The sequence below is a fragment of the Panthera pardus genome, unplaced genomic scaffold (assembly GCF_024362965.1).
Source record: "Panthera pardus isolate Hobbes unplaced genomic scaffold, ASM2436296v1 HiC_scaffold_17, whole genome shotgun sequence".
Lineage (NCBI taxonomy): Eukaryota > Metazoa > Chordata > Mammalia > Carnivora > Felidae > Panthera > Panthera pardus.
This window is the reverse complement of record NW_026526732.1, coordinates 131263758-131289355: the sequence shown is the minus strand read 5'-3', so window position 1 is coordinate 131289355 and position 25598 is coordinate 131263758. Positions and strand designations below refer to the sequence as shown.

Genomic DNA, 25598 nt, shown 5'->3' with positions numbered 1-25598 from the left:
ACATGTAAGAGATGATGATGGGGAGGACCATGAGGACCAAGGTGATGGCAGGTGGAGATGATAATGGCTAACACTCACCTGGTGCTTACCGCGTGTTTGACACTCTCCTGCGCACTTCCAGTGTTAATTCATTTGATTCTCCCAGCGGCCCCGGGAGGTGGGCACAGTTATTATCTCCATTCTTACAGAGGAGGAAGCTAAGCTCATAAAGGAGACGTACTGCCCCAGGTCACATAATACACACCTGCCTCGTTATTGCCAACACCTCCTCTGGCTTCAGAATCTGAGTCCTTAACTACGATGCTGCATCATCTCCCTCTCTGGACCCAGAGGTGAATCTGAACTAGTGTAAACAGGCTCAATTTTACTACATCTTTAAGAACCACAGTCCTTATTACATTCCACCCAGCATTAACATCATTTATATGCATGTTTTAATGCCTGTGCTAGCCTCTGAGCTGTGTGGCCAGGCTCACATGCAGCACACCTCTGGGTCTCCTGTATGGCACCGCACTTTGCAGACGATAAGCATTTAGGCACAGATGGATGGAAGAGAACCACCGTTCAGGAGGAGGAAGTCAGCGTGGTCTGAAACTGTAATGATAGGTCTCAGGGAACACTGAGGGGGATCTCAAAGGTAAGTTCTGAATAGTCAGAAGGGGAAACAGGCAATCCATGTGGCAGTAACAGTATGAGCAAAGAGGTGGACCCTGCAATGACCAGCATATATGGTGAGAGCACCAAGAGAAGACTGGCTGGAATACAGGTGTGCCTGGGTAAAACTGGGTGAAACCAAACCATGGCAACCCTTAAATGAACAGAGTTTCAAACCGATGGGCAGCCCGTGAGGAAGAGAGTGATGGTGTTCCAAGGGATGATTTGGTAAGATTTATCTGGGGGCAGACAGATGGATGGCTTGATGGGCCAGAGCCCCGCAGCAGGGTGAGGAGGTTAGAGGCTGCTGGACGAAGTGATGCCACCCAGCACGAGGTGTGGCCAGAGCCCCAGACCCACTGTGAGGCCAGTGCCAGGTCTGCTGTGAAGGCAATCAGGGTCCAGGACAATGCAACCAGCTGACGCGTGGTCCCTGACCATCTCAGTCATTCTTCCCCGCTCTCACCCTTCAGGATTCCAACAAATTCAGGATGGAATTAGGATGGGAGCTGTGTTCTTAAAGAACCATTTCTAAAGAGAGAATGGATGGATCTGGTATCTAATGACAGTAGCAGGAGTGTTAAAGGCAGGCAACTGAGTGAGTCATGGTGATACTAACAGGACAGGAGTAAGGAAGTCCAGAAAGAAAATACAGACGTTGTCTATTTCACACACAAACAATGTGTTTACAGGAACAATCTTAAGAGCTATAAGAAGTGAGCCTTTAAATGACAATAAACTACAAGAAAAAAAAAAAGCAGAAAAAAATTAAAAGCAAGCCCAACAAGAAATGAATGAGTGGATAGTTGCTTTATCCACCGCTATTCATCATTTAAAGTTTCCAGTATGCCCAGCTTCAAAACAAACCACCCCCTGTCACAATATTGCTTATACAACTACAGTTGAGTCAGATTAATTCTCATGATTATATCTGAGCACACTCTGTGTTTTGAAATAGAATATCAGCTCCTGACCCTCAGGAAGCTAATTGCTTTTCCACATATCCTGCACAGTTACACATCCAGCTAAACCATTTGCTCCTACTAAGGTGCCCATGCATTATAGTGAACTTGATCACTGGGGAGTATCGAGGGCCAGTGGGCCAGTGCCGCGGCTGTGAGTGGGGCAAAGAGAGGAGCTCTGGGGAGACATAGTTTAGTCCTACCGGACACCCTATTTTCAGCATTTATAACTTACTGCTCTGCTCTCTCTTTCCAGGGAGGGGAGGTAAAGCCTCTAATGTTGTATATCTGTACCGAATATACAAGGCTGATGTTAAATACGACAGGCTAAGCAGTTCTGCAAAATGGCCCCCTTCCAGTTAATTATCTTGCCTTGTACACATATACTAGGTCACTACTGGCAAACACCAATTTCTAGTTTAATGGGGCAGAAAGAAGAGATCCAGATATAAATGTCTATCAACTGTCTCTATTCTGATTAAAACATTCCCCTTAGAGGAAAGCACACGTCTCTTCTGTTTACTTGAATTTGCCTTTCAAGTACTTGGCAAACTAGGAATTTTAATACTAGCAACAAATTCATTTGGTGCTGTGTGTATTTCCATTCCATTTCTAGCAGGCACTAGGAAGCCTTTTCTATATCTCATCTTTGAATGCTTTATGGCCATAGATATTTCTCTGGAAAAACACATTGCATTTGGGGTAATAAAGATCCTGCAGATTTCATTAAACAACTGTGCCAGTAAGAACACAGCAATAAACACTAATGCTGGCTTCAGAAGACAAACATTTATTGTGCAATCATTTCAGGGTGGCACCCACTAGTGGGAAGCCAGACCAAAGGATGGACACCCAGCCTCTTCCTCCTCCCTCTTCATTTCATGGTCTGAATTGAGCAATTCATGTGAGCCTTGGCCAAACAAGGCCAACACAAAATCATGGTGCAAAGCGAATGCTCCCCTAGCTCTCCTCGCAAGCCGGCCTTTCCGGGCTAGGTGTGAGCCCCTATCAACCCTGCCCCCTTCCACTGCCCCTGTGCTCATACCCTGCAGCTGGCATCTGACCCTGTCACCTCGTGCCTTTCATTCTAGAATGTGCCTTCTTCTCCCTGCCACGAAATACCTCTGCTTCCAGCCCTTGTTCCCACAGGAAGGCTTTCTCAGCTCTCAGTGCTCATGTCCTTCTTCTCTACTCCTGAATTTCCAATGACTTTTAACGCCCCCTGCATCAATCCTTAATTCACGCACTGCTATTACAAATACTTTATGATCCGTTAAATACAGGTCAGTGTATTTGGGTGTAGTTCACTGTACAAACACTGTGTGGGGTCAGTTGGACAAAGCCCAGTGGGACACACATTTACCCTGTAAGCTGGCTGGAGAGGAACACTGATGATACAAAAATTATAGGCAAGTGGGGCAGGGGCTCAGAGACTGAGGGGGCCGCACCCTGGCTTGGGGTGTGGGGGGTGGAGGATCTCTGTAGAAAAAGGGCATTTTGTGCCCACTTGGGCAGCACATGTACAAACACTGGAATGATACAGGGAAGACTAGTATGGCCCTTGCACAAGATGACAGACAAATTCATGAAGCATTCTGGATTTTAAAAGAGAAAAAAAAGGGGCCTTTTGACTTGGCTCAATGAGACATTGGTAGAATTTGGAACTGCAAATGGTGGATGGAGGGGGAAGGCATTTCAAGTACAAATGAAGGCATGGAGAAGGGGTTAGGAGCAGAGTGAAGGGGGAGGGGTGGGTCCACAGGAATGAGAGCCCCGGGAAGGGGATCAAAGACCCCTCCTGAAGTTCAGATGGCACCTCCTCCAGGGGGGCCTCCACACTCCTGGCCAGGGCAGTTGCCCCATGGGAAGGAGGTGGTGATATCTCACATCTAGGGTCTTATCTCTTCCATAGAATGCACATTCCGAGAACATATCAAGTCTCCCCCATGGCTTGGTGGCCACTCCAAGGTCAAAAGGACATACACAGTCTGCTGGCTGAGGACAATGCTGTTAGGCAGCTCCTATGAGTGGTTCTACTACCAACCAGGATGCACATATCAGAGATGGGTGACATCGCTATGCCATCTGTTTATCAGGAAAGTAACGATGAGACACACTTAACACATTTGTAACTAATTCCTGCATGTTCTCAACTCTCTATAATATTTAGCACTGCTGACACTCCGGACAGCCCCTCCAGGTGGGCCTGCATTAGTCAGATGGGTGCACTGGAAGGTCAGAGGTCACCATGGCCATTGTGGTCAACATGGTCATCAGGTGAGCACAAGGGGAATCTGGGTGGTTCTCCCAGGAATTAAAAGCCCATGTGTCAGCAAGACTTGAAGGGCACTGAAACAAAACTTTTTACAAAGTGGCCATTGCCATCATTACTACTCAGGCAATGGACCTCCATTTTTCATGTAAAGCCATCATTCCCTTTACTTTCTGTACATTCCCTGACAACTCCGCTCTCCTTCCAGTATCTGAGGGGCATCTGACGGTTATTCATAGGTTTCCGTTCTGACTCTGGTTCAGACACTGTCTGGACATAGGTACATCTCTTAACCTCCCGTAGCATCAGATTTTCCCAGGAGGGAGGAGCTGGACTGCAGTCTGGGCCCAACGCTACAGCTCCAGCAAGGCCTGTCTTTATAGGACAGCCTGGTCTGGGCCTCCCTCCCAGCCTGCCCCTGTCTGCATTGTTTTCTCCATGATGTAAGCCTGAGTCCTTAACAAGCTCCCTGGAGATTCTCTCCTCTACCTGGCCTACCTCTGAGACAAGCTCCACTCTAATGCTGAGTATAGACAAGAGAGCAGAGCAAAGGGGCTTTAGAGACTTCTCCCCAACAGGTGCTTTCTTCTTGGCAAATGTCTTATAACCTACTAAACTAGAAGCTCTCTGAGGGAAAGTCCCACTTTTTTTTTTAAACATATATTTACTTTTTTATTTTTGAGAAGGAGAGAGTCTGAGCACAAGTGGGGGAGGGGCAGAGAGACAGGGAGACACAGAATCCAAAGCAGGCTCCAGGCTCTGAGCTGTCAGCACAGAGCCCAACACAGGGCTTGAACCCAGGAACCGCAAGATCATAACCTGAGCTGATGTCGAATGTTCAACCGACTGAGCCACCCAGGTGCCCCAGAAAGGCCCACTTTTTAATGATAATCTATAAACTTTAAAGATCATCAAAGGCTCCCTGAGAAAGTTCAGGGTTCTCTTTGTGCTTCTCCTTTTCAAGGATGAAATTTTCATCCCAGGCTATGGGACGCTGTCAGTGAACTAAAGGGCACCATGTGGCAAACTCAAGGCATCACACTTACAGCGCACAGGGAGGGAGAGGGGAGGATGGACAGCATTTCTACTTGGTTTTGGAAACTTTAGCTTATGTGAAAGAGAAAGGCAAACATACCTTGTGGGGATTGGAACGCTGCCATCTTTCCTTTCCCTCAATATTAAATTTCCCCCACGCATTCTACCCCTGCTCCCTATCACCTTGAACACAAGTTGAAAACCTAAGCCTCTGGAGTACGTGCTTGAGGCAGAAACTTAGGCAGTTCAAACTGAAGTCATGCAGCTGGGTGGGCTCAGATTACTGAGCACTACTCCAGTCTCCCTAAGTTCCCAGCAGAAGCGTTTCAAAGGATTCCTACAGCTGTGTTCAGTGGGGGTGATGAGTAACGTGCAGACATTTTCCCCAGTGTCGGGGATCTTACAACAGGACCAATTTAAATCTTTGGGTGTAGGGGCACAAGGGAGAGGGAGAGAGAGAATGCCAGTGTGTGAGTGAGAGAAAGAGAAAAATATGAAGAACATGATGAGGGATAAGGGGGAGAGAAGGTGAAAGACATAGAAATCCTAAATGGTAGCTGTTCAAGACATGATGAATGGAAAACAGGTTCTGGGCTGGAATAGTGCTTGTATAGGGACAATACACTAACTCTACAGGGCTAGTGGGGTGAATGGTTTGCCCAAACTTGACAATTTAAGCAGGTTTTTAAAATATTTAGGTGGAAGTTGCAAATGAACAGAAATCAGTTCAGGCCAATAGGAATGATGTTGTTGAACACCACACCTACACTGACCTATCCTGTAACGTCTGACATAGTTGGGTAAGATGTTAGTAGAAGGTCTTCCTATAAAGAGTGATTTCAAACCACAATAAGGAATTGATAGGAAGAATATCAAGGGAGTAACTTGCATGTATCAGTTAACAGTATTTATAAACATCTGAGTCCCCTAACAATGGCCTGCCAAGGAAATAAACATTTCTTGACAGTATCAGGAAGCCAGCCATTTTGGGATATTTATCAATATGTTACAAGGTCTTATGGAACTGGACTCTATTTTTGGAACTTATTTACTCTCTAAAAAACTCTATATACCCAAGGTCAACACTAACATTTCTTTCATGCTTAACTCTTATCAAGTAATAGTAATAAAAAATTGTATAAAAAAGCTGTTTGCAAGAAAACTGCAGTATGTTTATATATTAGTCATGAACTATGTCATGCTACAGTAATAAACAACTCTTAACAATTTTAGAGGCTTAAAATACCATAAATTTATTTCTTGCTCACACTACATTCCCATTGAGGGTTGGCAGCGGGTGGGGCGGGGGGGTCTGGCTCTGCTCATCACTGTCACTTGGGATGCAGGTTCAAAGATCAGACTCCATCTTGAATGTTGTTGGTTGAAATGCTAGAGGCCTAGAGGGTGTCTCACGGGTAATTAAATGCTCCAGACCAGAAGGGACATGTCAATTCTGCTCACAGCTCATTGGCCAGAACTAGACACATAGACCTGCCCAATCTCAAGGGAAATACTGGCAAAAGGCACCAGTGACATCTATACTTTGTTATGTGCAGTTAATTATTTTAAAATGTTCCAAATACATATCATATGTGAAGACACTGACGTGATTTCCTGGCTGCTTTGTGTCCTTAGAGAAATGGCTGGCATCTCTAGATCACTTTCTACATCTCCTTCATCAGAGCCCTAGAACCATCCCTGGGACTAACTGAAGTCCCTTGCCATGTTATATTTATAGAGCATTGAGGCATAACATCTTGGGGAGGTGGGAGACAGGATTCCCGGCTTAGCAATGCCTGCCTGGCCAATGACCACAGCACCTGTATCAGAGTGTAGCTTTGGCTCTTTTCAATTTGCCATAGGTGGGTATAATCAACTACAGGAGAGCCGCATGGGCTGACCAAGTCACCTCAGTGGTGAGGGATTTCAGGAGCATTCCCCAATCACAACTGGCTATTGCTATAGCCAGACTTAAAGCCTCAGTACCAATACCATGATAAGCAGTGCCCTGGTGAAGGGTGGGGACTCTCCAGCCAGACACATGTGTAACAATCCTGTTTCCACCATTTACTGGCCAAGTGACCTGCCTTCTCTGGTGCTTTATTCACCATCTATGAAGGGGGCCAGTAACAGTACCCTCCTTGCCAGGGTCACTGTGAGGGTAAAAGGAGGACTAACGAGCTAGAACAGTGCCTGGCAGTGCATGGTACGTTCTGGCTTTTGTCATTCCTATTCTTTTGCTTATCCTCATCATCTGGACCTCCTTTCAGCCATATTGCTTTGAAACTAATTTGCTACCGCAATGAGCAAGTTGTATTTCTCACAATAATCCTGTGAAGCAGGTATAAGTATTCTCACTTAAATGATGAGAAGACCAACACTGGGCCAGGTTTCAGATCTGTTTGTCCGAGCCTGCATTCTTGCACTGCGGCGTTCTACCCATGATATGGGTTTGCCCGTATCATGAAAACAAGGGGGTCCACTTTAATGTAAGGAAAATGACCCAGGACATCACATCCCTCCACTTATACTTAGAACTCTCCAAAGAAGCTGTTCTGCTCAACTCAACAAACAGAAGTCAGCATTTCCTCCATCAGGCTATATTTGGTGTGCTTGACACAGTTAAGACACCAGCTCTCAGTTGTCTGTATGCAGAGCCAGCCAGGCTCAAGCCTCAGATGTTAGAAAGGAACCAGGAAAGAAAGCGTAGGGATAAAAAATGGTAAGATGGATATCCAAACTCTTACCCAGCCTGCAACTCAAATATTATAGTAGTATTTTGATCCATGCCTTTGTAACACAGTCTTTATGTTATATACATTCATGACAACCTTGAACATGCATGTTGGTCCTAGTCTGAAAACTGCTACTTTTCCACTTTGACTATAGCTGTATCATATTGCTTAAGGCCTGATAAGGTGCCATAAGCCCACTGTATTTGTCTTTGTCTGTGCTAGACTGGGAGGGTCCCCCTGGGAGGCACAAGATGATCAAGGCTTCCTTTCTTGACCCAGTAGCTGTACTGGTCAATAGTAATTAAATGCTCCAGACCAGAAGAAACGTGTCATTTCTACTCACTGGCCAGAACCAGACACATGGAACCAGGAAAGTACTTTATAGCAGAGGTTGGCACGCTATATAGGCTGTGGGCCAAATACGGCCCAATGCCTATTCTTGTAAATAAAGTTTTATTGGACCACCCATTTGTTTATGTATCATCTACGGCTGCTTTCACTCTACAGTAGCTGAGTTGAGTAGTCACATGAGAAGCCATATGGCTCAAAGCATAAAATACTTACCATCTGGCTAGATACATAAAAAGTTACCTGAGCCCTGGTCCAGAGTGCTAGAGCCCGGGAAGGTGCAGGGAGGAAAAGCCTCTGTCAACCAAGAATGCGGTTGTACTGATTACCATTCCCCGGAAAACTCTCAGACCAAAATTTACTGGGGCTCATTTAACAGATCTTTTCTTACATGCAGGACACTAGGACATAACAGTGGGCAAGATAAACTCAATCTTTGCCCTTGGGGAATTTAAAATTGTCTCTTGGGATAAAGATGGGGCATAAGGGAAAGAAAAGGCATAGAAATATGTAAAAAGACAAGTACAGGCCAGATAATGGTGGTATATTCACATGGCAGTGAAATGAATTACAGCTATAAAGGTCAATGTAGATGCATCTAAGGGATAATGAGGAGTGAAAAAAAGAAACCACACATAGAAAAACACACGCGCTATGATTCGACTTACTAAAAGCCCCAAGCCATGCAAAATGAAATGATATATTGTTTAAGGATCCTAAAAAATGAGGCAAAATTATACAGAAAAGCAGGGTAAGGAGGAACACCAAAGCCAGGCTCATGGTTACTGGGAGGTCAGCAGGGACACAGGGAGCGCTTGGGAGGGGCACATAGGGCATTTCAAAAGTCACGACCATATTCCTTCTCTAGAACTGGGTGGTATATGCACAAATGTGCATAGTGTCAGAATCTTTTATACTTGATGTGTTTTATTGGTCCTTTGATGTGTACTTGATATTTAATTGAACTGAATTTTACAAGTAGAGTCACTGTGATGGGCACTAGGATTCAGTAAGAAAGACAGCAGAGGGGCGCCTGGGTGGCTCAGTCAGTTGGGCCTCCAACTGTGGCTCAGGTCATGATCCCATGGCTCGTGAGTTCAAGCCCTGTGTTGGGCTCTGTGCTGACAGCTCAGAGCCTGGAGCCTGCTTTGGATTCTGTGTCTCCCTCTCTCTCTGTCCCTCCCGGCTTGAGCTCTGTCTCTCTTTCTCTCAAAAACAAATAAACATGAAAAAAAAAAAAAAAAAAGAAAGAGAGCAGAGAATGCTTTGGGAGGGGAGGGGCCAGCAGAGAGGAGGCACGGCTAACTCAGACACGGATCTCTGGAGAGAATCCCTAGAGAAAATGGCACATGTCACTTGAGGACTTCAAAAGCAAATTTCACCCTGAGAAAAAGTCAGGAAAGAGTGTTCTAGCCAAGAATAGTCTGTACAAGAGTCCAGAGATGCAACAGATTACACCGTTTTCAAGGAATTGAAACCAGCAAGGAACATGCAGCGTAGGGAACTCAGGCTGGCAAGGATCCCCTGGGGCCACACTAGTAAGCCTTGCAAGCCGCAGTGAAAAATGTGTACTGTATTCCAAAAGCAACTTGAGCCTTTGAAAGATTGAAGCCAGGGAGTACAGAGATGTGATCAGAGTTGTCTTTTATAAAGACGGTTCTTGCCGTGGCAACATGTTTACTCTGCTATCCGAAAGTCCCCTCTGCTTTCTGCCGGGCTGAGAACAATGACAGTTCCTGTTATGTGTGGAGCAATGATGTATATACTCCTATTACTTAAACCGATGAACAAAACCAAGAAGGTGTCAGGCCAAAATTACCAGGTACTTCATTAATACAGCAGATGCTTATTGATTAGAGACTGTTATAAGCAGAAATATAAAATTTTGTGTAAGTGAATTTTTTGTACATTGAATTAAATATTAGTGCACTGGAATAAATAAATATTAGCGCACCAGCTAACAATGGTAAAGACACTCCATGGTGGATCTTTGCAAAGCAGATGTTCCTTCTCTAAAATAAAGAATCTCCTACAATATACCAAATTTACAATAATAGATTTTAATCTATCAGCATTCTATCTTTAAACAAGCATTCTATCTAAAAATGCTTAAATTTACCTAAAAATACTTTTAAAGTATAGACAAGTGAAGACTGCGAGTGCTATAAATATCTTTAAATTGTAGCAGTAGGAAAATCAGTTAAAAACCACACTTCTCTAGTGGCAAGAATAAACATGGATATACATAATGTTAAAAGAAGGGACGTCTGGGTGGCTCAGTTGGCTGACCATCTGACTCTTGATTCCAGCTCAGGTCATGATCCCAGGGTCATGGGATTGAGCTCTCCACGCTTAGCTGAAAATTCTCTCTCTCTCCTTCTTCCACTCTCCCCAGCTTGGGCTCTTTCTCTTTCTCAAATTAAAAAAACAAACCCAGCACTGTCTTCTCTTTTGGTTTCATCATCACGCCTCCTAGTTCAAAATTGTACCTTAATTACTAAATAATGACCACGTTTTTTGCCTCCTGTTACTTCTATTTTGAAAAATGTCAACAGAATCTTTTATGGATTAAATTCTTATGACAAGTTAGGCCAAAACTCCAAAGATATTCTCCAAAGAATAGAGTGAGTTTAAGAGTCCTTAAAACTCTGATCCAGTAACTCTGTTTCAGAGGATGTATCTAAAAGAATTGAAAGCAGGGTCTTAGACAAATACTCAAGACAGTCATGTTTATAGTGGACAGCCATGTTTATCGCAGCATTATTCACCATGGCCAGAAGGCAGAAGAAATCCAAGTGCCCATCAACAGATAAGTGGATAAACAAAATGTGGTAGAGACATATAATGAAACATTATTCATCCTTAACAGGGAAGGAGATTCTGACACAGGCTACAACACAGATGAGCCTTGGACACTGTGCCAGGTGAAATAAGCCAGGCACAAAGGACACATGCTGGATGATTTCACTTACATGAGGTCCCTAGAGTAGTCAAACTCCTGGAGACAGGAAGCAGAAGGGTGGTTTCCAGGGAGGAGGGGGCAGGGGAGTTAGTGTTGAATGGGTACAGAGTATCATTTTTGCAAGATGGAAAAAGTTCTGAGAGGGATGGTGGAGATGGCTGCACAACAGTGTGAATGTACTTAATGTCACTGAGCTGTACACTTAAAAATGGTTTAACTGATCAATTTTACGTTATGCATGTTTTTTCACAATAAAACAAAAGAGTTCCAAAACACGGATGCCTCAATGGATGCCACACAAGTGCTGAGTTTATTACAGACTAGACTTGCCCCTCATTGTTGGACTCAATCGTCTGGGTTCCCTTAAAAACTTCTTTGGGGAAGTCCCTTAAGGTCACAGCAAGTGCTTGGCCTGGGGTCAGAGTATCCCCGACCACCTAGCTATGGTACCCCACACAAGCACCTGTTACTGGCCCATATGGAAAACAAAAAACCCTGTCCTCAGAGCCAAACATTCCTCAGAGAACACTTTGTTGCCAGGATGGAGAGATGCATTAGAGGTGGGATGCTGTGAGGGCAAATTTGGTCACCCAAGTTTTTTCAGTTCATCTTCTCTAGAGAACATCCACAGAATACTCCATTAGGCTGCCAAAATACTGTGACAAGTGACCCCGCTCTGAGTTCAAGCGGCATGCTGCCAAATTAAACGCATCGCGCCCTAACTGATGCAGCGAGAAAATTCCCCTTAAACATCAGTCCCTGCTGGACTTGGAGAAGACATGCCAATAAGCTTTAACAAATATCTTTCCTACATCTTTACATACTTGGCAAGACGGATTTTTAAGTGACCCCGCTCAACATTAGCTAGAAACATGCCCCGGACGCCACCAAGGCTCAGAAAGCACAGTTAGGAGTTTAGAAAGGGACCGGAGGGGAGGGGAGAGAGGAAAGCAGGCAGGGCTGCTGTGGGGAGGTGGCCATACAGATATTGCAGGAGGCAGACAAGCCTCCCAGCTGAAAAGAGAGAAGGAAAAAGAAATACTCACTTGTTCCACAGAAACCATACACAAAGCCAACACCTATGAGCCCTGGAAGTGGGCACTTGTAACTCATTTCTCCCTATCCCTCCTCAAACACTTGGCTTGTTTGCAAAATCGAAGGAGGGGCTCAAAACAAAGCAGCCACGGAGGCTGGAAGTTCTTCCAAGAGCCTTGTTCTTAGTGCCACAGAGGTGACTGGCACCGCTGGGCAACTCCCACCCCGCAGGCTGGGGGCTCTGAGGGCCCTTGTTCCTCAGCAGTCATGCCAAGCATTGCTGGAGATAGCCCCGGAGCACAGAGTGGGCTTCGAGGACCAACCTCTGGTTTCACAGATGAGGAAAGGGGGTCTGTAGGATCCAGCAATCCTGCTTCTGGGTCAATGTCCAGAAGAACTGAAAGTAGTGTTTGTACGGCCATGTTCACTGCAGCATTCCTGACAACAGCCAGAGGGTGGAGGTAACCCAAGGGCCCGTTAGCAGATGAAGGGGCAAACAAAATGTATATACATATACTGGACTATTACCCAGGCATGAAAAGGCGCCTCTATCACAGGCTCCAACGTGGACGAACCCACTTCTATGAGGTCCTTAGAGCAGTCAGATTCACAGAGGCAGAAAACAGAAGGGTGGGTGCCAGGGGCTGGGCGGGGAGAGGGGAATGGGGAGTTGGTGTTCAATGGGGACAGAGTTTCAGTCAGAAATGGACGGTGGTGACACTGCACAACAATACTATCCACGGAGCTACAAGCTTAGATGTGGTTACGATAGTCAATCTTATGTGGTCTTCTATTTTACCACAATTGAAATGTTCTTTGAAGCAAAGAATTGGAGTGTGCTTATAGAAGTAAGCTAGTGAATTCTGAGAGAAGAGTCGAGGAAGGGCTCTCTGAGGAAGGAAGTTGGGTGGAGGGCAGGACAAATGTCTAGGCAGAGATCTCTGGCAGCTTTTGTTTCTGCTGCTCTCTGACCACTCCATGTCTTTCACCTTTGCAGGTTATTTTCTGGCAATCCTCTCCTACTCCAACCTCATGAAGGTCTAGACTGATCAGGGTGAAGGAGCTAATATACATGTATTCGGCCCGCACGAGGGAAAAGGCTGTTGTTCCTGATTTGTGAAAGCATCATAATGAACACATGCAAACCAGGCATGAGGGGAAAGCACATTTCAAGTTGTGGCCAGATGCTGGAAACCAACCAGCATTATGCAGTTGTTACTGAAGAAGTGCTTTGTTGGAACCAGTTTCAAATATTTGCCTTTTTTGCTAACTCTGCAAAGTTGATGTCACTTGTCCTCAAAAGAGAATACTCAGCCAGTCCAAGGGTGAGTTAATAGATGAAAGTGACATCATAATTTTGTGTTTCAAAAAAGGTCCAGTGTTGGATAAAATGCACAGACCTCTCCTGGCATGCCATCACCAGGCTGGGTGTTGCCATCTGTCTCTTAGCTCCTTTGGAACAGCTACCAGCTGTAAGCGACAGTCAGGCATAAGGGAATGGTGCTCTCTTCACAACCTCTTGGCCTGAACTAAATCTTATATCTGATGACACTGAAGAAGAAAAGGTTTGGAAGAAAAATGAACAATTGCCTGGAAAATTTACATACACTCAGCCATCTCAAGTAACTGGCTTCAAATCACAGAACACACTCATCACAATTCTAAAGATCCCCTCCATGAGAATGGAGAGAGATCTAGGCACATCCTGTGTCCTTCTGCCTGCCTCACTGCCTCTTTCCTCCATTCGAATGCCTAGTCAAGTCCCCATTCAAACCTATGCAGGCCCAGAATTCTATTCATGGTTGCAATGACCTTAGCCCCCAGGCTCTCCATGAGGGAGAGCCTTAGAGCCCAGAGTAAACTAGTCCTTCCAGGCGGACAGAGCTGTGGGTATACTTTATGCCCACCAGCAGGTTTTAATATATGCTAAGGAATGATCTGGGCTGAGACGCTTCCCCTGCAGCCACCTTGGCTCCATTTCATGATCAATCTGTGTCACATATGGAAGGTTGGGTGAAAACAGGGGAGCTGGCATGTACCCCATATTGGACTGCTATGTGTCACTGGACCCTGAGGGAGGACACAGAATATATGAAATTCTGCTTTCTTTATTTTCAAAACATTGGTTTCAGGTCCTATGGGCTGAAATAAAATGCTGGCTGTCAGTCACACCATTGGCTGGACAGAGTTAGAGCCAAGGACTCTAACGCTGAAGCTGGAGTCCTGCCGAAAAGCCTCACACACCAGTATGAGCGAACCAGAAGACTTACTGTTGACGTTGGTTCCACTTTTTAAATGAATCTGGTGAACTGCATGGACAGAACAATACCCTGATTCTTTATAACAATGGAAAGTTTCCCAAACTTACCAGAAACCCCTGACGGTATTTCCCCCCATCTTTTAGTGATCATTCCTCAGAAGTTTTTATTGGGCTATTGGGAAGGCACTGTGTGTCACACAGAGGATGCAAGACAGGTTCTGTCCCCTCTCTCATGGAGCTATGATGAAGATAATAGCAATGACCCTGGGGGAAATCAACTAATTATGGTAAATAAAAGGAAGATGGTGACCCTATGTCATCATTCATTCTTGAACAGCCCTTAACTTTATGCTCATTACAACATTATTGGCACATAAATGTCCTCATCAAGTCGCCAAGAGCTTATCTGACTGCTACCAGTTCATTAATCAATAGTTGTGGGACATGGTTGAGGCCAGCTTTAAACCCAACCAACTTTTTTGGTGTCCTGTCCAAATCGATCCAGTGCATGAGGATGTCACGGGAAGTCTCAGCACATTATCTCTACTATTTATAACCTCCTATGTGACAACATCAGTTGTCCTTTATCCTCATCTTTACTATGTGGGAATTGAACTAAGAACTCCAGCCCTTCCAGCTTTACTAATTTACAGTCATATACCTACATCTACTCGGAACTACTGCTGCATAGATTTTCATCATGTTCCATGAGTTCATTCGTTCATCCAACTCATATTTAGATGCTCTTTCTGTGCCAGATGCAGAAGACATAGTGGATAAGAAGAATGATAAGGTCCTGCTTTTGTGCAGTTTACTCTAGAGTAGGTGAGTGGCATGCATGGGAATGCAAATAAATAAATCTATTTTCAGGGAGTGGTAGATGCTTAAAACAAGGCAGATGATTTTAAGGAAATTTTGAGTGCCGATTGGATAGGTGGTCTGAGAAAGCTCTGCAGATGTCACAGGAGCAGAATCATAGTGACAAGACATGGCTGGGCCCACAGATGTCAGGGATGGAACGTTTCTGGCAAGGGGAAAGGCTGGTACAAATGATCTAGGGAACAAGTGAGAGCTTGGCATGTAAAGAAACAAAAGAAGGTCAATTTGGCTGGAATGCGTGGGAGATCAACAGGGGTCAGACCCCATAGAACCTCACGGCCATGGTGAGCAGCTTACGTTGCACAATAAAAGCCTCTGGAGGGTGTGGCAAAGACCGTAGTCATCCCAGACACCATTCTCCCCTTCTTCCTGCAGGCATATGTCTATACAAAACGGGACGGTATTTCCCAGCCACCTTGCAACTGGGGTGGGCAGGTTACTAAGCTGTGGCCAGTGGGGTGTACAAAGTGGTAACTACAAGTTCTGGAAAGTGACCTTACTGGGAAGAAGGGCTCCCTCCTCTTCTTTTCCATTCCTCTGCTGGCTAGCACATGGACATGACAGCCAGACTGGCACACAGGAAGGGTCTGGGACCCCAGTGTCACGAGACTCTCCTTGTCAGCCCTGGACTATACTGATGGCAGAAACAAACTTCTACTTTGTTTAAATCCCTGTTGTTTTGGTTTTCAGTGTTTCACAGTGAAGCTGTTGCTAACTAACACAGAGCGTTTGAAGTAGGCGAGCATAAGGTCTGATTCACGTTGCAGAAATATCACCCTCGTCGTAGGGGAAGAATTAGTTGTAGAGGTTTGGGCAGGAAGCAGGAAGATCCGTCAGGAAGTTATGATTATCCAGGCAAGAAATGAAAGGCTTTGCCTCAGGGGCTGCGGTGGAGGTGGACAGAAATCCAGGGACTCAGTATACACTCTGGAGAAGAGCTGAGGCTGATCAAGAGAGAGGGAAGAAGGGGTGGCTCAAATATCTTTGCCTGAACAAGTGCACAGGTGGTGTTTCTCCTTACTGAGACTGGAAAGATGAGGGAGGAGGAGGTTTGAGGCTGCGGGAGGAGGAGGAGGGTACTACGGTGGCCAGACGGAATTTAAATGCCTGTGGGACTACCAAGTGGAATATCCACTAGGCAAGTGGATATAGGAGTGTAGAACCTGGTAGGGAGGCCAAAGTTTATGATATAAACCATATGGAGATGATTAAATGTCACATTTCCATCAGATCTACCAATATAGTGGCCACTAGCCACTTGAAGCTACTTAAGTTTGATTAATTAAAATAAACAGAAAGGGCACCTGGGTGGCTCACTAGGTTCTGCGTCCACCCTCGGCTCATGGTTTGTGGGTTCAAACCCTGCATCGGGCTCTGTGCTGACCGCTCAGAACCTGGAGCCTGCTTCAGATTCTGTGTCTCCCTCTCTCTCTGACCCTCCCCCTGCTCTCTCTCTCTCTTTCTTTCTCTCTCTCAAAAATAAACATTAGAAAACTTGAAAAATAAATACAATAAAATGAACAGAAATTACCGATTCAGTTCCTCAGTGGCACCACCTGCATGTCCAGTGTGACCAGCGGTTAGAGCACTGGCCAGTGCAGAGAGAGGACATTCCCACTGTTACAGCAAGTCTTCTTAGAAAGCTGTGCTCCAAAACTCTTTAGAAATAGTTTATTATGATTGCTTTGCCTTGTCTCATAGGATCACATGTGAGAGAGAATGGGAGAGAAAATAAAAGCATACGTTCCCCATTTGGTTTTCTTTTTTCTTTTACAACTTCAGAGGGTAATTGTCCAAAGAGTTTCATTTGTTCTTCCATTTCGAATTGCCTTGTCGTCCCCTTTAAAAAAGGGCGGATGGAAGCAAAAGTGATCTTTCAGTGTGCTGGAGGCGGCAGAGGCTGTCCCCTGCATGTCCCCTTCCCTCCCCACTCCACACAAACACCGAAGCAGCAGTGACGGAATGGAAAGGCCAACTGTGCAAACATTCGCTTCCAGCGTCACAAGACAGAAAGGAAACAGGCCAAAAAAGAGAGTTTGGAAAAACAGCAAAAGAGCAATTACCCCCTGAAGAGAACATGAAATAAGACCGTACAGTGACCCCACAAAGGAAATGGAAAATAAGATCCAACCATGGACAGGTCAGAGAACACCACTGTGTTCTTGGGTAAAACAGGATTTGGGCACTGTGATATCCCAGGACTTCATCCGGGGACTCACTGGGTGGCGCCTTCTGTAATTCAATTAAACCCTTTTAAAGAACAAGATTCATGTATCCTAGAGGAACTCGATACTCCCTGACAATTCCAAGCTCACATGAAAGTTCTAACAATAATTCTTGTATGTGGTTCGTAGGCTCTTTATGCGTGAGACTCAAGAGTCCACCAGAAGCCTGAGGAAGCTGCCCGATGATTCCAAAGAAGATCATCTTGTCAGTGACAGCACTGTCAAGAAAAGGAATGGTTTTGGTAAATTTCGTTTGTGGGAAATACAGATTTGGAAGACTAGTTCTCCATTTAACTTTTCCCAGGGATGCCATATACATCAAAGGGGGGAATTTAGGGGTCAAACTTGCCAAACTGCTCAAATGAGTATTGCTTCCTGGTGGCCCATGGGACAAGGGAAAGATCCCGAGAGTTATCTCCCCGCAAAAGAAAACAAAAGCTGATGACGGCTCTCCACTGCCCACAGAGAAAGCCCAAACATCTTGTCCCCATGGCCTGACTCCTTTGGGAAAAGCTTCCCAGTCCCTCCTCTGTTCCATCTTTGCACGGCCGCCACCTGTAGAGAGGTCATATATGGGCTGGCCAGGCTTCTTAGTGACAGGGACCGAGGTAGGTCTTGGGATGCTGGAGAACAACGCCAAGAGTCAGAGTGGAAGCTGAACCATGACAGGGACAATGGAACAGGGAGCAGGTCTGAGCTGAGCCGCAGCACAGTAACAAAGTGGGAATTGAGGGCAGAAGAGGACAGGGAGAATGGGTCACCTCGGTAGGGTCACATTCTAGAACACGGACTTCTGAAGTGGGGCGGGAAGACGGTGGCCATCTGTGGATGCGTTCTTGGAGGTCTACAAGAAGTTTTAAATTTTATATTCTTGTGTCAATGAAAATCTTAGTCGTAACCTGGCTCATCTAGATGAGGAGTTTGTAACTCAGTGTGGACCTAAGATTTCCAAGCTCACGTCTGCATCTGGATGTATACTCACAAAGACCAAATGTCATCATGACAGGCTACACAAATGCAGGCTTCCCAGGAGTCCACACACAGTAGCAGGAGAATGGAGTGGCCACATGTGTACCATGGCATAGGCACACAGGTGTCGGTGGAGCCTGGCATCGGGAAGAGGGTACCCATCACAAAGCACAAGAGTACTAGGCAACAGGTGGTAATGATGGTTTCTAGTCTCGATTCCAGTCATAAGTGGATTAAACACCAATTTAATCAGTATTTGAATAATGCCATGAATCTACCTTTACCTTCAAGAGAAGTAGACGGGTTGGTAGAGCCCTCAGGAGGCACCCTGTTAGAATGAGTGACACGGGTGCACTCATGAGCAGGGATGGGACAGGAGGAGGTTGGAGTGTTCCGCGACGGCAAAGCCTTAGAATGGTTCGCAATGGTTTAGATAGCAAAATAAGTGAAAAGGCATCATGAACACTGGAATTTTTCAAGTCCAAATGCCAAAGTAGATTAAATATGAAATTGCACCTGAAGCTCTGCCTTTCTGCTATTTAACCCAACAGGGGTGAGCGGGGATTCCCCTTCAAGAAAAGACCATCATCTATCCCATTAAAGTATCGCAATTAATTTGGATAGTATCAGTTTTCCAATTGGATGTTGTCAATATTTTGATCTTATAGTTATTTAGAAATTATAAGAACTAATCTACTCCTTATAAGATATTTGTACACATTTAAATAATCTTATAACAACATGTTTTAAGACAAAGAAAAAGAGGGCTGTTTGAAACAACACTGGAGCCATGCAGACCTGGCTTTCAGTTCTGGCTCTCTACCTCTGGTAAGGGACCTTGGGCAAGTTACCCTCACCCACATGTCAAGTTTCCATTTGTTAAACGGGTTAAATAACAGTGCCCATAGAATGATGGGGTGGATTAAATTAAATATTTGTATTACACTCAGCATAGCAGCAATGTACGTTACAAAAACCCAATAAGTATTAGCTCTTACTTAAAGGCCCTACTAGTGAGGTAGGCAGGCAGGTACAGGGACTAGATGTCTCAGTTTCCTTATCTCTAAAACATGCCCATTATTAGGATCTACTAGGTTAGTATGAAATTTGAAACGTTGTGTGCATGTGGGTGTGTGTGTATAAATTAATAATTTAGCATAGTATCTGAACTTAGAAAATGCTCAATTAATACCTTATTATTGTTACCAAACAACTATCATCATGACCTCTTCAGTTTCTCCTTTTTACTCCTCAACATCAAAATACTACTCAGTTGTGAAATACCATGCTACATACATGCCATGCACATGCTGGACTGTGTGAAAAGGGAGGTCACAGCACAAGGCTTCCCTTAGATATTCTGTCAAACCCTTGCACATCAGAGTTGCCTGTGCCTCTTTCTAAAAGGAAAGAAGGGACATTATCTACTTATCCATCCATCCATGCATCCATGCATCCATCCATCCATCCATCCACCCATCCAAGCAAGGGAGTGATATAATGAGATACCAGACAAAATCATGCTTCAAGCACTGAGACCAGCTAAAGAGTGAGCAAATGACTGGGGATGAAGGGCCAGGCAGCCTCCCAGCATGACCTCCTACACAGTAAGGAAGGGCAGTCACACGCCCTCCCATCCACACACACAAAAGAAGCTAATAACATTTACAAACATGGTCCTTTGTTTTTGTTTTTAAAGTTTATTTATTTATTTTGAGAGAGAGATCACAAGCAGGGGAGGGTCAGAGAGAAGGAGAGACAGAATCCTAAGCAGGCTCCGCACTGTCAGCGCAGAGCCCCGACACAGGGCTTGAACTCCAAAACCGCAAGATCATGACCTGAGCCTGAGCCGAGATCAAGAGTCGGATGTTTAACCAACTGTGACACCCAGACACCCCAACATAGTAAATCATTTTTATCCCTACACGCTACTCCATCTCAGGAGCCCCTGGTCGCCTCTGCAATTAGAGCCCACGGCCAGATAGACTGGGCCGTGCCAGCTTGACAAATTACATAGATGTCAGGGAAGAAACAGAAATTCCAAGTCACAGCAGAACTAGCAATAGCTCTTTCTTATGTAAAACTGCTGTGACTGGGGGCTGGGCTAGAACTAAATGGCCCTAATTCCTCCCCTGCCCCCACTCTGACAGGGGTTTGGAGCGAGTTCTGAGCCCTTTCCCAGAACTGGCACAAAGCAGATATCAAGCCTTGATGCTTTCAAAAGGCACAGGTTGGAAGGGACACAGGCACCTTTCAGTTTTCAAAGAAGTATGGTCAGAACCAACTCCAGTTGGACACAAAGTACCCTTTTCTACAAGAATCGTCAAAGGCCCCACAGAAGGAGGAAGGAGGGGAAAATAGTAGCCCTCAATCGGAGACCCATAGTTTTCCAGGCTCTGTGTTGCATGCAGGAGGCTCAGGGGGAACTCGAAACCTGGGTCTCTGAGCTGTCCTACTCGGTCACCTGAGAATGCTGCCCGGGGAGGCCCTGCGGTCTCATTCTGGGGCATCTGGCCCAGCTGTTATGCTGCTGGGCTCCTCAGACTCCTTGAGATTGGTTTCCATCAGGGTAGAGTCACAGCCTTAAAGATGCCCAGAGGCCCCGGGGGGTCCAACTTCACAGAGACTCACCACATCCAGAGACCCGGTCAGCAAGAGCGGTACACGGGGTGAAGGGAGGGCCTGCCTGCCATAGAGTTTAGTGGGTTCCAGGTAGAAGAACCGAGTGGGTCCCACAACCCAGGAGAGAGCCTAACAGGACGTCCCAGCTCAGCCTCTGACACATGGTCCCTAAAGGCCTGGATGCTGGGTTGGGGGGCCTTGTTCCTGCAGAGGGAACACTTCTCCAGAGGGGGCAGCAAAACCAACAAATAAAACCAGGTGCTGTCCATCATGTCATCCCACATAGTGGTCAAGTCTTCTGGATTCTTGGACCAGCAAGTGGAAAGTGGCTCCTGAACAGCTTTTCCTCCTGAAGAGTCATTTGGGAAGAACAACAGAAAACGAACCTTGTGCCATTTCAAAGTAAAACTTCTCTTCACACCCCACTCGCACCTGTCCTGGGAGCAGACATTTTCACACAAATCATGTCAAAAATAGGAGTTGCCATCTTCCTGATACGGAGGAGGGCAAATGACACAAAGTAAATATATTTTCAAAAGGCACAGGTTGGAAGGGACACAAATACCTTCAGTTTCCAAAGACAAGGAGGATGCTTGTGCAGGGGACACATCAGTTAATCCTAAGCAGACCCCCAGAATCTCACTTGGACCTTAAAGTGTACGTGCTTGGGGGTTTGGAAATATCATGGCAGAACATGGCAGACAACAGGACCACAATAGGCCAATAGCTGCATGAAGGGACCGCAAGCAAGTTTTCTGAGTTACCATTTAAAACAGGGGCGCCTGGGTGGCTCAGTCAGTTAAGTGTCTGACTTCAGCTCAGGTCATGATCTTGCAGTTTATGAGTTCGAGTCCTATGCTGACAGCTCAGAGCCTGGAGCCTGCTTCAGATTCTGTGTCTCCCTCTCTCTCTGCCCCTCCACTACTCACATTCTGTCTGTCTCTCTCTCCCAAAAATACATAAACATTAAAAAAATAAAAGATAAATAAAAGTATAGAGAATAAAAGGGGCACCTGGGTGGCTCAGTTGATTAGGGGTATGACTCTTGACTTCGGCTCAGGTCATGATCTCATGGTTCATGAGTTTGAGCCCTGTGTTGGGCTCTGCACTGACAGTGTGGAGCCTGCTTGGGATTCTCTCTCTCCCTCTCTGCCCCTCCCCAACTCATGCTGTCTCTCTCAAAATAAATAAACTTAATAATAATAATAATACCCCGAAAACCACATCTCTAATTCAACTGTAGTTCTAAATGCCCCATTTCGAGCCATGAAAATGTACTGTTTCAGGTGACTTCAAGGAAAAACAGTCATTCCAGATTTGCCTTCCAGTTCAATTTTTTCTCTCAATTATAATGAACATTTGCCATTGTTAAAAATGTATTTCCTTGCACAGCAATATGGGGTATAATTAAGCCACTGAATTGTACACTTAGTGGTTGAAACGGTACATTTTATGCTATATATATTTAATCACAATAAAAAAACCCCCGTTATTTCCTTTCTCAAAATACTTGACGTTAAGGACAAGGCAGTGCTGCTCTGGGGAGGACAGGAAGTAAAACCTATGTTTGAAATGATTTAGATTACATTAATCACTAAATTGAATTATGGTAGCTTTTGCTCTAGTTAACTCTGACCTACTGGGCAATCATGGCTACATCCAATGGACATTTCTCAATCCCAGTCTTGCATCATTTGACACTCGGCCCCTTCCCTGACTCCCTGCTTATTAGCCTATTCAGACTTTCCGCTGACTATGCAGGCTATCCCTTCCCATCTCCCTCAACTAGTTCTTCTACCTCCACCCATTTATTCCTCATGTTCCATAGAGTCTGGGTGATCTCAGTTATCCATAACCCTTAACTGCTACCTTTATGCTGAGGACACACAGACCTTACTTCTGAACTTCTAAATAGCCAATCACCTGCTAAGCAACCCCCTCAGATATCCCTAAGGCACCATCGAGTCACCCTATCTGAGACTGAAACTGTCATCTTCCCCTACCAAACCTGCCAGAGGAAAGGAGTGGACAGTAGCCTCTAAATCCTAAAGGATTTGGAATCAGGATGCCTAGGCTGCATCCCTTGTCTCATCACTTGGGGGGAAAATCCATCCAATTGTCCAAGCTGGCCACCTGGTCCCCCCTCTCCATTCTCCCAGTTCTTCAATCAGCTAGGCTGTGGATTCCACCTTCTTAAAGTCTCTTTCCTTGTGGCCATGGTTTTCTTCAGGCTCTTCTTCTGCACCTGGATCCTGCACCAGCTCCCAGCTTTTAGCATGACCTTCTTCCTTAGTCTGCTCTCCACTGCCACAGCCTAAGTGATTCCCCCAAAGCACATAAAGGTTTGCCTTTCTTGCTTGAGACCCTTCAGTAGCCTGACACTGTTCCAGGGTCATGGAGGATGGGACTTTGTGCACTGTCCCAGCCTCCTTCCCAGGCTGTGCCATTCGTGATTCAGACTCTGGGTTCCAATCAGTCCCAAATCACCCACAGTCCCCAGAATTACTAGTCTCCTTGACCTCTGAGCACCCACTGCAAATAACAAGCACCTATTCTCCCTGACCCCGACCTCATGATTCAGAGGTCGCTTCCTGACACTCTCACTTCAACCAGGGCCTGTCCCTCATCTTTACTCATTAACTTCTGACGGTCCTGGACGGCAGGAAGGTGCGTCTGCCTTTGTGTGCTCAGCCCTTGACAGTGCCTGGTAAGTGCCCAAGTCATTCCCCAGGCACCTAGTAAGCCCTCACATGTTTGCCAAGCAAGTGAGTGAAGAAGAAAGCAGTCTTGTGTTTCCATGAGGGTCACCAAAGACCAAAAGGTAAACTATCGAAAGGAGGGTTTATCTGGCAAGACACAGTAACACAATGCAAGGTCCAAGCACATCTGGTTTCATGCCCCTCCAACACTGAAGTTGAGCTTAGAACTCAAGAGCCATAGAAGGAACGGTGGAGACCTGTGGTTTTCCATTTGGTTTTGTTGTTATTGGTTTATTTTTTTACAGCAATATTAAATGTTGTCATATAGAATCCATTGTTTTTGTTTGTTTGTTTTTTGTTGTTTTCTGTCCATCTCCTCCACACATGGTTCCAGGAAGGGATCGCACAGTTCCACAGGACACAGTTTGAAAGCCTGTGCCCTGACTTAATGGACAGGGGAGACAGAAGCTTACAGATAAAGCAATTTGTCACTGACACAGAGTCAGTCCATGGCAGAGCTCACACCACAGCTCAGATCTCCTGATTTCTAGATCTTTCTACTTCCCCTGTTAGTGTGGTGAACTGTTTTGTTTCAACTGAAGCACCACTAAAATTCCAGTGTGGGAAAAACCTCGTCCTTAAGGATGCATACAGCTTTCAGCATCCAATACTCTGATTTCAAAATGCTGGATATCTAAATATCTGCTGTTTATCCCCGTGATTTTGAGACAGGACCATCTTCAGCAAATTTAAAACACCCAAAGAAAGAGGTGCTTCGAAGCCTACTTATACTTTTAGATAATATATACACGCTGTCTTGGCCTGACTTCTGGACAGAAGAACACTGGGTGTGTGGGGCTCAATGACACCACCCAGCCACTTACCCTTCCTCTGGGTACCCTTCCATTTACCCCTCATCCCATCCTAATGTGCAAGTGAGGCAATAAATCCTTACCTGCTCTTCAGACATACAGACATTGTATTTTTTTCAGAGAAAAGTCTCAATATAAATTCAAGTTTGGGCTAACATGTAAGTAGGGATAGAGATGTTTAATAATTTTTATTTAAAGTGAGAAAAATCAGTCCTCAGTGGCATTTTCTGGTTCTCTGTTGGACAACTCATCCCCAGCATGTGGGGCCAGTGAGAAGCATGGCCCTAACTGGCTGCCACACTGTCTCCCTCCTGGGGACTAGAGCTCACAGACCAGGAGCTTCTGTACTGACTCAATATTTCCTGGTTACCCCCAAGAAGCGATGGTTCCTCAGAGCTGTGACAGAGGCAGGTAGAGAGGGAGAGGATATATATATATATTTATATGTATTTGCTTATAGATTAACTCCCTTACTCTTCACAGTCTGCCTGCATGCTTAGTAAAGTTTCCAGTGAAGAAAAAGACTGGTGGGGAAGCCCCAGTCTGTTCTGATTTCCCAGCTACTCCAGTCTGAATCTGGATAAACCCAAAATTCTTCCCAGGCTTAAAAAAAAAAAAAAAAAAAAAAAAAGCATTTGTCAAAGGCTTTTGGTAAACTCTGATTCATTTCCTTGGTGGAAAAAAGCCCTGTCAGTAGAGCTGGTCCCACCAGAAGATCGGGGTTCTGGCTCTGTCTTGCTGCTCTGGGGAGGGCCCAGAATCTGAAGATGGGGAGGGGTGAGAGGGGAAAGAGGAAGGCTGTGGTGGACAACCACAAATTCACGTGAAACTTCCCCTTTGCCCGAATGCACTGCCAATATTTGCTCTGCAGAAGAAGAGAACCACAAGCCAGGGGAGGTCATTTGTACTGGACAGTGGCAATCACCGTTCTTTCTATTTATTCCACAGTTCAGCAACTCACTACCTGAAGAGTTTTGGCTCAGTCAATTCTTCTTCTTCTTCTTCTTCTTCTTCTTCTTCTTCTTCTTCTTCTTCTTCTTCTTCTTTTGTTAATGTACAGTATGACTTT

The 25598-nt window shown here is 45.3% G+C and overlaps 1 protein-coding gene and 1 non-coding gene across 3 annotated transcripts in view; one reads left to right on the top strand and one right to left on the bottom strand.

The window, feature by feature from the left end:
- The window catches only part of SLC22A23 (solute carrier family 22 member 23), a 181943-nt gene that overhangs the window by 104960 nt on the left and 51385 nt on the right, over positions 1 to 25598 (bottom strand). The gene's annotated exons all lie outside the window — the stretch shown is intronic.
- LOC128777873 (U6 spliceosomal RNA) lies at positions 3116 to 3221 on the top strand. Its single transcript, XR_008423187.1, has one exon. It is a non-coding gene; the product is annotated as a U6 spliceosomal RNA (small nuclear RNA).